The sequence below is a fragment of the Parasteatoda tepidariorum genome, chromosome 11 (assembly GCF_982258835.1).
Source record: "Parasteatoda tepidariorum strain Cologne lab strain chromosome 11, Ptep-v5.0, whole genome shotgun sequence".
NCBI classification, from domain to species: domain Eukaryota; kingdom Metazoa; phylum Arthropoda; class Arachnida; order Araneae; family Theridiidae; genus Parasteatoda; species Parasteatoda tepidariorum.
In genome coordinates this window covers 95,085,323-95,097,173 of record NC_141765.1, presented here as the reverse complement: position 1 = coordinate 95,097,173, position 11,851 = coordinate 95,085,323, and the positions used below count along the sequence as shown (strand labels likewise).

Sequence of the window (11,851 nt, the reverse complement as noted above, 5' to 3'; positions counted from 1 at the left end):
CGGGCACTGGAAGCTTACTTGCTGTCGAGGTAATAATGCTTACTTTTTCTAACATTTTTCTTTGTTTTTGTTTTTTTCTTTTCTATGATTTTTCTAGTTATTATGCCCCAACCAGTTCGAGTGATGAACTGGTTGATGATGGGGTATGTCTTCCAGAAAGTCCGGAATATGATTGAGTAATTCTGTATCGCTCGCGGTAAAAGAATTACTTGATCTATGTGCTTGTAATGCCGGGGCCGTAGTAACGATTTAGAAATTCATCTGCAGAGTGTAGTTGCAATGAATTTCTTAATCTAGGACCTGTCCGCCTTCCGGGCACTGGAAGCTTACTTGCTGTCGAGGTAATAATGCTTACTTTTTCTAACATTTTTCTTTGTTTTGTTTTTTTTCTTTTATATGATTTTTCTAGTTATTATGCCCCAACCAGTTCGAGTGATGAACTGGTTGATGATGGGGTATGTCTTCCATGAAGTCCGGAATATGATTGAGTAATTCTGTATCGCTAGCGGTAAAAGAATTACTTGATCTATGTGCTTGTATTGCCGGGGCCGTAGTAACGATTTAGAAATTCATCTGCAGAGTGTAGTTGCAATGAATTTCTTAATCTAGGACCTGTCCGCCTTCCGGGCACTGGAAGCTTACTTGCTGTCGAGGTAATAATGCTTACTTTTTCTAACATTTTTTCTTTGTTTTGCTTTTTTTCTTTTCTATGATTTTTCTAGTTATTATGCCCCAACCAGTTCGAGTGATGAACTGGTTGATGATGGGGTATGTCTTCCAGAAAGTCCGGAATATGATTGAGTAATTCTGTATCGCTAGCGGTAAAAGAGTTACTTGATCTATGTGCTTGTATTGCCGGGGCCGTAGTAACGATTTAGAAATTCATCTGCAGAGTGTAGTTGCAATGAATTTCTTAATCTAGGACCTGTCCGCCTTCCGGGCACTGGAAGCTTACTTGCTGTCGAGGTAATAATGCTTACTTTTTCTAACATTTTTCTTTGTTTTGTTTTTTTTCTTTTCTATGATTTTTCTAGTTATTATGCCCCAACCAGTTCGAGTGATGAACTGGTTGATGATGGGGTATGTCTTCCAGAAAGTCCGGAATATGATTGAGTAATTCTGTATCTCTCGCGGTAAAAGAATTACTTGATCTATGTGCTTGTATTGCCGGGGCCGTAGTAACGATTTAGAAATTCATCTGCAGAGTGTAGTTGCAATGAATTTCTTAATCTAGGACCTGTCCGCCTTCCGGACACTGGAAGCTTACTTGCTGTCGAGGTAATAATGCTTACTTTTTTCTAACATTTTTCTTTGTTTTGCTTTTTTTTCTTTTATATGATTTTTCTAGTTATTATGCCCCAACCAGTTCGAGTGATGAACTGGTTGATGATGGGGTATGTCTTCCAGAAAGTCCGGAATATGATTGAGTAATTCTGTATCGCTCGCGGTAAAAGAGTTACTTGATCTATGTGCTTGTATTGCCGGGGCCGTAGTAACGATTTAGAAATTCATCTGCAGAGTGTAGTTGCAATGAATTTCTTAATCTAGGACCTGTCCGCCTTCCGGGCACTGGAAGCTTACTTGCTGTCGAGGTAATAATGCTTACTTTTTCTAACATTTTTCTTTGTTTTGTTTTTTTTCTTTTATATGATTTTTCTAGTTATTATGCCCCAACCAGTTCGAGTGATGAACTGGTTGATGATGGGGTATGTCTTCCATGAAGTCCGGAATATGATTGAGTAATTCTGTATCGCTAGCGGTAAAAGAATTACTTGATCTATGTGCTTGTATTGCCGGGGCCGTATTAACGATTTAGAAATTCATCTGCAGAGTGTAGTTGCAATGAATTTCTTAATCTAGGACCTGTCCGCCTTCCGGACACTGGAAGCTTACTTGCTGTCGAGGTAATAATGCTTACTTTTTTCTAACATTTTTCTTTGTTTTTCTTTTTTTTTTTTCTTTTCTAAGATTTTTCTACTTCTTTTAGTTATTTTAATATTATTTCAAAACTGTAATGGTTGTTAATTAATTTATTGTTGAGTTACTTTAATACACTTTTTTGGGTTATTTACAGAATTCTTTTTATGTTTAATGCCTTTCCAAGTTTTTTCTTAGTTTTATTAATGCAATAAAGCTTTAGTGTGTGTTTTGCTTTTGCAGCATTGGTACTGATTTTTTCTTATTTTTTTGGTGCATTATTCTGTCTACGGAGTTTTTTTAATCTTTAGCTTTATAAATAATATATATTCTTATATTAGAGTTTAAATTGTTAACTACGTTCTTTTTATCCTTAATTACTTTTAGTTAAGTATAAGTTATTATCAATCAATTTTTTTGTTATATAATTTAATCATAAATTTATATTAATGCTTTTCTCCTTTTTACTGTTTAATTTTTTATGCATAAATTTTTGTTCGCAAATTTTAGAATTTGATCTATATTTTTTAATGAATGTAAAACTCATATATCTTCATTTTTGCATGTTATGCTTTTACAAAATTTTTTGATTTATGAATAATATGTTAATGTTTCTTTTTACTTTATTTTGCGAAATTTACACGCGACTTTTTTGATATAGCGCAAAAAAGAACTTTTGATAGGAATGTTTAAAATAATTAGAAATAAAGATAGAAAACACTGACTAACTAACAGCTATTTAAAAAGAAAAAACTAAAGTTTCATGTGTCTTTCAGAACATAAAGTATTAGAACTTAATAAATATGTATAATAACTATTTCTAATTATGCATAGCAAAAAATATTATTTCTGATTCTTTTTTTATTAAATCTTTTAAAATTTCCCCCAAGAAAACTTTGTCGAAAAATAATTTTACAAATTTTTATAAATAATTTACGAAATTTTATTCGGCTTAATATTTGGCCAAATGTTCGACCAACCTAATGTTCCACAAAAAGGCTGAATATTCTTTACATCCCTCAAGAAAAAACGATTTTCAACAAATTTTATTTTACATATTTACCTTACCTTATATATTTATCCCATTTTGTATTATGATATTATATTGTAGGTAAGAGTAATATAATTTTTTTATTTATAAAAATTCTTTTTACAGAAATCTGCCTCCTTGGAGAAGAGCTCTAAGTTTAAGAGGATCTGTTGAGGTAAATAAATAATTTTTAATAAGTCTTTTGCTTTGTATTTGTTTTATAATTAAATTTAATGTGTGTAAAAGCTCTTTTTTTTGTATTTGGAATACTCTTTTGATGCTATTTCTAATATTGGTCTCAACTCTCCCTTTTTTTTTATTGGAAGCCCCTTATTTTTTGTGATCACTCAAAAGCTTACATACGTTCTTATTTTTCACAGTAATGTGAAATTTTTTTTACAAAAGGGGACATTTGTTCTTTCTGGTAAACTTCTTTTTAATTTACAGAATATCACTTTCTTTTGTTGCATTAAAACTATTTCACCTTTTTATATTTTAAGTTTTTTCTTACCATAATTTTTAAAATAGTTTTAGGTTACGATAGTGCTACTTTTTTCTTAGTTTACTTTTTTTGTTTAGTAATTTTTTTTAATGATTTTTAAAGTTTCATTTACATTAATTTTTCTATGAGTTTCAGTTTAGTATTAGTACATGTTAAGTATAAAACATTAATATTAGTTTTTGTGTTAATTTAATTTTTGCTTCCAAGTAAATGTTTTGATGTGATTTACGAAATTCTGATTTTCTTTTACTTAACTTATGTTATATTTTTTGTTTTTATACTTCATGCCTTTAGATAATATCTTTTCGTATTTTAATATTATTTCGAAACTGTAATGGTTGTTAATTAATTTGTTGTCGAGTTATTTTAATACACTTTTTTGAGTTATTTACAGAATTCTTTTTGTGTTTAATGCCTTTTCAAGTTTTTTCTTGATTTCTTTTATGCAAAAGTTTCACTTTAATCTGTGTTTTGCTTTTGTAACATATATTGATTTTTGATTTTTTCGTACATTATTCTGTCTACAGATTTTATCTGTAGCTGTATAAATAATCAGGGTGGCCACCCACCTGGAAAACCTTGAAAACCTGGAATTATCAGGGATTTTTTTTATACTGGAAAAAACCTGGAAATATCAGCGAAATTTGGATTAAAGCCTGGAAAAAATCAGGGAATTTTAAAGAAAGGCTGGAATTGTTTTCTTTGATAATTTATTTAATTTCACTAATTTAAATTATTTACTAATTTTCTTAATTTAAATTATTTCATCCATTATACCCATTTTTTTTAAACAGAAATGTATCGCCAAACAGTTGAAATATCATCAACTTAGCGATACTTTCCTTGCATCGAAATTTGCTCCATTACAGCTCTGTTAAACTAGAATGTCACATAAAATTCTCCCACGGTTGCTAAACGAATATAGAAATCTTTGACGGCTATGGGACTGTGCAATTTAGGAAAGATTCTGGTGGAAAAAGGGATTAGGACATTAGCTTCTGTTTTTAAATTCTTTCATGGACTGAATCCATTTATGGCTCAAGTTTGTTCCGATGCTTTGGTGGTAATTTTTTTTTCCATTTTGACAAAATGTTTTTGTATTTTTAACTTTATAAAATTCTCCAAAAATTAGTTGGTTATAATTTAATAATAAAAGGTTTTATGTCGCACTCTTTTTCAGAAGGCTTTTCTACTCCCATTCAAGGAAATCTGTGAATTATTTTTTCTCAGCAAACCAACCAATCACACATTTTTTAAAATCGCTAACAGCAATGTTTGTTGACAAATCATTACAATTGTTGCATTAATGCTAATTTTTTCTATTTCGTTTTAACATTTTATAACATATTCTAACTTTAAAAAAAGGTTTTTTTAAGAGCCAACTATATATTAATATTTAATTTTATTCTTATGTTTGTCATTATATGATTTTTGATTCAAAATTTTGTACCAAAATATTAAAAAATAAATAAAAAATCTTGCCAAATTGTCAAAATAAATTATTTTTTTCAAGATGATATGTTAAAAAAATAGCATTTTGAATAAAATATTTTATAATATAGACACTTTTCTTGTACACATCCTATACTTTATAAGAAAAAAGAAACAAAAACCTGGAAATTTTAAGATTTTTATCTGGAAAAATCAGGGAAATTTGAAATCTGATTTGAGTGGCCACCCTGTTATTGTATCAGTTTTTCTTGATTACAAAAGACAAACTAAGTCATGTGTATCTTTTTTGCATGTAATTAAATTTGGGTATAATTTGAAAAATATTTTAGTTAACTTTTGAAAAATTTGAAAAGAATTTAATAATTTAAATTATTTTGTTTTAATATAAAACATTATGATGTTTTAGAAATAATTGATGACATTGTGGACCATGCTGAAGATGCCAGAGAACGTCTTATTAAAGAAACTAGACATGTTGCCATTGTTGATCGGAAGTCTGGAGAATGTTGTGAGTTTTTAAATATATTTATATCAGTTTCTCTTGATTTCAATGAAAGTTTCTTCTGTCTATTTCAGTAAATTTTTATGATCTGGGAAATACTATATTGTACATACATACATAAATGAATATTTTCTATTTTGAAATTAATTCTAATATTTAGCTTTTCCCTTGAAATATTTTTACATCTATTCATTGTAACTTATTAAAAATTAGTAGCAATTATCTAAAAATGAATAAAATTCCAAATTTCAATCAAACTTTTAAATTTAATTGTATTATAATAAATTTATATTCAAGTATGTTTGATGTCTATTACAAATGGGAAATGTTAACCAGCAGCAATATATGCAAATTAATATTTAGGTATTCAAGTTTTATTATCTTTTACTGAATTTAAAAAAAAAACAACTTAAAATTCCCTACTTTTTGAATTGCATATTGTGCAATATTTTGCTCTAAATTTTTATTATTATTTAACTTTTGCTGTCCTTTTGTGTTGCATAGCTGCTAAATATTAGGATTTTTTTTAAAGATTTTTCATATTCGTTGTTATAGTCATATTGGTTCATATAGTAAAAGCATTGAAGTTAGAAGCAATTTTTTACATTTTTTTATGACTTTTACACACATGCGACATAATTTTCAGGGTTTCATTAGATTTCTTATTTTAAAATCATCTTTAGATATTAATTTAGTTTAACGATATACAGGGTATCTGCCCACCTGGAAAGTCATGAGTTTCGGTACTAAACCAAATTTGTGATGAAATGTCATGATTTTAACTATTTTTTTTAAAACAAAAATCATGAAAAGTCATGGATTTAAGTAGCTGTAAAATCTAATTTTTGAAATGGAATTTACCCCCCCCCCTCCCCATTTCATAGTGTTCCGAATATCTGAATTTGTAACAAAATCCCCTCTCACAGTCACATTTTATAAAAAATAGAAAATGTTTTGATCATGTTTTTTAAAAATTATGGTGTTCTTTCAAAAAATGAAAGAAAAAACATCATTTCTAGAATCAAATTATCTTTTAAGCTGTTTCTTTATCCCCCCCCCACTAAAATGCGAGAATATCACTCATAATATTAGGATAAAAATGTTCAATTTAAAAATATATAGAAAGAGATTTTTGTAAACCCAGTGCTTTTGTTATTTTAATTTACTAACATATATGTTTGTTATTATTAAAATATCTTGCAAAAAGATATTAGTGCAAGAGAGTTTTGTCTTTGATAATTCTGCTACAGGATCACATCAAAGTTAATAAGTTAGTTAATTAGAATTCAAGTTTTTACTACTCATTTAAGTCCTGACTCATTTGAGATGAGTACCCTAAGGAAATTGTTACTATTTTCATTATGACAGATGATTAAAGTCTAATAGAATCACAATATAAAATGATCAGTATAAAATGGGGTAAACGTAAAGGCAAAATTAAAAATAAATTTAGTTTGGTACTTTTCAAAATTTTGTTTTTATTGGATGTCAATGAATTTAACATTCAAAAGATTAGGAGTTTTATTTTTAGTATTAAAAGTTCAGTGTTAAAAAGAATGATTAAAGAACAATTAAATTTTCTACCCCTGAATTTAAATATATTGCTTTAGATCTTATTAAATTTAAGCTTGCTATCGACAATTTTGATTTATTAAATGTTTCAAAAATTAAAAAAGAATTTGGTGTAATTTATTTTCTTGGTAAAGATTTTGAAAGGGGTTTACTACCTTCTATGACTGTTAATAAACTTTCTGAATATTTCCCAGTTAAAGAGAAGATCAGAGTTTCTGTTTGTTTTAGATATTGTAAAACTTTAAAGAAAAGAATTTGTAATTATAATTTCTATTATAAAAATTTAAATAATTTAAAAGATATTTATTTGAGTTGTTAATAATTATTTTATGCCCATTGTCACGGGTGACCTTAACTTTATAAATAATAAAGATTTAAGATTTCTCATGGGACTTGGGACTAAGTTTAGACAAAAAAAAATTATCATTTAAATTTTATTCTTGCTTCAATCAGTAAGAATTTAGATTGTTTTATTGCGAAAATGCTCAAAGAAATTTAATTGGCCTGTAGAAAGATTTAGTGAGTGGAAATTGTAAGTATTGTATAATTTCAAATTGAGTTTTTTGAACAATAGTATGAAAAACCAGGGTTATTATTTGTGTTGTTGATAAAGCCTCTAATAATTATTGCTTGATTTGCAGAAATTTTTTTAATTAGTTAATGTGTAAAGAATGTGAAAACAATAATACTTTTCTCATAAATTAATAATTCTAAAAAAGAAATTGATAATAGAATTTTTACTTTTTCCAAGAATATAGGATTACCCTTATTTATTTCTACAATTAAGTTTCACAAAACACCAGTTAAATTTAGATATGTAACTTGCAGTATTGGCTATTATAATTCTGTTTTTGGTAAAAGAATTTTTAATTTTTCTTATCTAATCGAATATCTAAATATAAAATGCTCTTGATAAAAAAATAACCCTTTTTTTCAATTTGAACTTTCCTAAAAGAAACACCACAAAAAACTATTTACTATTCATATGGAAAAACAGAAAATATCTAAAACCTTATCTGTATGTTTGCGTTTTTTAAATTGCTTTTTTTTTTTAAAGAAAATTGTCTCTGAGTCACAATGCATGTTGTTTAAACAGTCACACTCAAAATTTGGGGTTCTAACTATATTGTGTGTTCAATGCATCCCATAAAGTAGACCTGTTACCACTACATATATATATACATAGCTGCCAACTCTACTAGATTTTCCAGTAAACTACAGGATTTTGCTAGTTTATCCTGGTCTACTAGTTTAATAAAAATTCTCCCGATTTTTGTGCATTTTCCAAAATTCCCTGAAATTGAGAAAGTTTCTTTAAAAAATCTCTCTTGAAATAGAATTTTTGCATGGATTGTTGCTTGCTTGAATATTTATATAAATATTACTAATATATAATGAAGCGAGCCTCATTTATACAAATCTGCTGAAAATTTTTCTCTTTTTTTTTTGTTCTAAAATGTTCAGTTTGTTTTTATTCACAACTCCCTCTTTAAATTAATTAAAAAATTTTAAATTATTTTATATGAATTTAAATGCCTACTACTATTCAAAATTATGAGTAAACAAAATACATAATATTTCAAGCATATTTAATGCCACTCATGACTGGAAAGTATTGCAGTTTTTCTTTTTTGATGACTATACCAAACCCTAAACTTCCCTATGTGTAAAATATTTAGTACATTATGCAACAATTATCATAAAATTTATTTTATATTTTGTGAAATCTACTGGATTTTTTTCTATCTAAGTTGGCAACTATGTATATACCTAAAATTGCTAAAAGTACCCCACCGTTGGAGTACATTCACCCACACTTAAAAGCTCTTTCGTAAAAAAAATTGCAAATCGAGCATTTTTTTAAATTATTTTTTTTAAAATCATGAATGGTGTGCAGAGATTGTCTTGTAGGGAAAAAAATATTCAAAATTTATTGATAATTTTTTAATGAAATAAAAAAAATTAGAAGCTAGAGAATGTGTAACTAACTTCTGTTTCCCCAAATAGTTTTTATCAGGGTCGCCACCCACTTGGAATTATCAGGGCATTTTTTTACACTGGAAAAAAACCCTGGAAAAGTCAGGGTGGGAAATTTGGACGAAAACTTGAAAAAATCAGGGAATTTTAAGGAAAAGCTGGGATTTTTTTCTTAATTTAAATTATTTTACCATCCGTTATATCCACTTTATTTAGACAGAAATTTGTCGTGAAACAGTTGAAATATCATCAACTTGGCAATACTTTGCTTGCATTAAAATTCTCTCCATTATTACCTTGCTAAACTAGAATGCCATATTAAACTCACCCATGGTTGCTAAATGAATGGAGAAACTTTTGACCTCTTTGGAGGTTATGGGACTATGCAGTTTAGGAAAGACAAAAATTGTGGAGGAGGTGGAAGATATTAGCTCTTTAGTTAGGATATTTGCTTCTGTTTTTAAAATTATTTATTTACTTTTTTTTTATCTTCTAGTCTGTGGGCTTATTTCATTTATTGTTCAAGTTTGTTCCATTGCTTTGAGAGTATTTTTTGTTTTTAACAAAATTATTAAAAATGTTTTAGTATTTTTTACTGTATAAAATTCTCCAAAAAATAATTTTTTATAACTTAATAATAGATTTTTTCTTGCATTCTTTTTCTGAAAGCTTTTGTTCTCTTATCCAATGAATTATTTTTCCTCAGCAAAGCCAACTAGTCACTCATTTTCTTGAATCACTAACACTAAAATTGTTTCATTGATGCTAATTTTCTGGATTTCATTTTAACTTTTTATAACATATTTTATTTCTTTTATGAACCAACTAGATGTTTACATTAAATTTTACTGTTTTGTTGTTAAATATTTTATTTTTGATTCAAAATTAGAATTGTGTGTTAATCACAATGTTGAAAGTTTGTAAATGTTGCTTATATTCCAGAGATAATATTTCCAAAACTGTTTCTTCTTTTACTCTGAAAGACCAAGGAATGTATGGAAAACATGTTTAATGATGTAAAAACTTAGAATATGGAATTAATTTATTTATATTTGCTTATTAGAAAGAAGAAAAATTAAACTTTTTTTCGTTCTTCTGCACTGTACGGGTACAGGTTTTAAGTTGCGCAACCAGTTGACCAAAATTTTAAACTTAATATTAAGTAAAGAAGGTATCATTTTCAAGGTAAAAAATTTAAGATTTAGAAATAATGACTTTAACTTATAAATATCAGTTATCAATAAGTTATAGGCTGTTAAATGATTACATCATTTGAAATTTTTTACCATGATTAGTGAATCTCAATCAAAGTGTAACTTTTTTTTAAAAAAAATTCAAAAAAATGGAAACAATAGTAATTGAAATGAATTGTTAAAATACATGTTATCTTGAACAAATGTATAGAATCATTTCAAATTACGATATACAAAAAAAATTCTCAAGATAGACTTTCACACTTTTACAGATATTTTACGTGCAACACTAAAATATATAATTAATTGTTCTGTGCAACTATTATTTAACATAATTAAATTATTTTTTCTATTTAAAGCAAGATTTTGATAATATTTATTTTTATTGTAAATTAATAATAAATTAATTTTACATCAGGCACCACTACTTTTCTTTTCATTACATTTATTTTTATTTATTTCCATCTCTTATTTCGCTTTTTCTTTAAGAAAAAAATTATGTGAATATAAACCATCTAAATATTCCTTTAGGTTAATTTACTATAATGTATTTTACCTCAGTAACAAAATAAAATTTGTTTATGCCATACTGAAAGTTATTTCTAACATAACTTATATATATATATTTTTTAATTTATTTATTTGAGGTAAGCAACTCAGTTTTAATTAACAATTTAACTTCATTTAGAACATTTTAAATCAGTCATTTTGATTAGAGCTTATAAAATGTATGTATTTAGAGAGAATTTTTTTTCAAAACATTCTGTAGTTATTTATTTATTTTTTAATAAAGTTAAGAAAACAAAATTTTGAAAAAAAATAAACCTACTTGCATGGCAAACTTCTATAATAGCTCTCATCCAATTCAAATTTTAGATAAATGGGATGAAAATTGTTAGTAGTTATTGGCAAATGCAACTAGAGAAGAGGATATTAAAAATAGATAATAGGAATTCTAGAATAAATTTTTAAGTTTTTTGTTCAGTTTATAGATTATATTATGCATTTATATTTACATAAAATATATAAATATTTTATATAATTATGTATAAAAATCGTCATTGTTGTAAAAAATTGTTTTTCATTTTCCTTTTTAATATACAATGACAATTTTTTTAATAGTTTTTTTTTTATTGTGCATAAAAATAATGAAACTTTTTGCATCTTTTTCTGATATTTTTTTAAAAAAAGAAAAATATTCAGCAACTTTTTTTTTATTCTAGAATTTTTAAAATTACTAAATTTAAGGTAATATTGCTTACATATGAGTTTTATTTACATTGTTGTTAATATATGTTGAACAGTTAAAATTAAAAGGAGTGATTTTTCGACAAACTTTTTTCACAAGATGTTATGAAACACATTCCAACAATAAATAGAAGACAATTTAAATTCAATGAAGCTAATAAATTGTAAAATAATGTTTATAGTATTAAGATTAAAGTAATTTTCAGTCATTATAAATAGAAGACAATTTAAATTTAAAGAAGCTATTCAAGTGAAAAATATTGTTTATAGTATTAAGATTGAAATTAAAGTAACTTTCAGACATTATAATGGTTACCATTAACTTATATTTATGTCCAACTTGAAAAATTGCATCTGACATGGAAGTAAAAAAGTTCAAATTAATTATATATCATATTTTAGTTAAGAACTGCATAGAACTTTTTATTCAAATGTCAGCTTCAAAGTTCAGTCAAGTT

At 26.5% G+C, this 11,851-nt stretch overlaps 1 long non-coding RNA gene across 1 annotated transcript in view; it reads left to right on the top strand.

Moving 5' to 3' along the window:
• The first annotated feature begins 2,358 nt into the window (after nucleotides 1-2,358).
• The window catches only part of LOC147801919 (uncharacterized), a 28,971-nt gene continuing 19,478 nt past the window's right edge, over nucleotides 2,359-11,851 (top strand). Inside the window, exons 1-2 of the long non-coding RNA XR_015430392.1 lie at nucleotides 2,359-3,122; nucleotides 5,308-5,409. This is a non-coding gene — a long non-coding RNA (uncharacterized LOC147801919). The remainder of the gene's footprint in view (nucleotides 3,123-5,307; nucleotides 5,410-11,851) is intronic.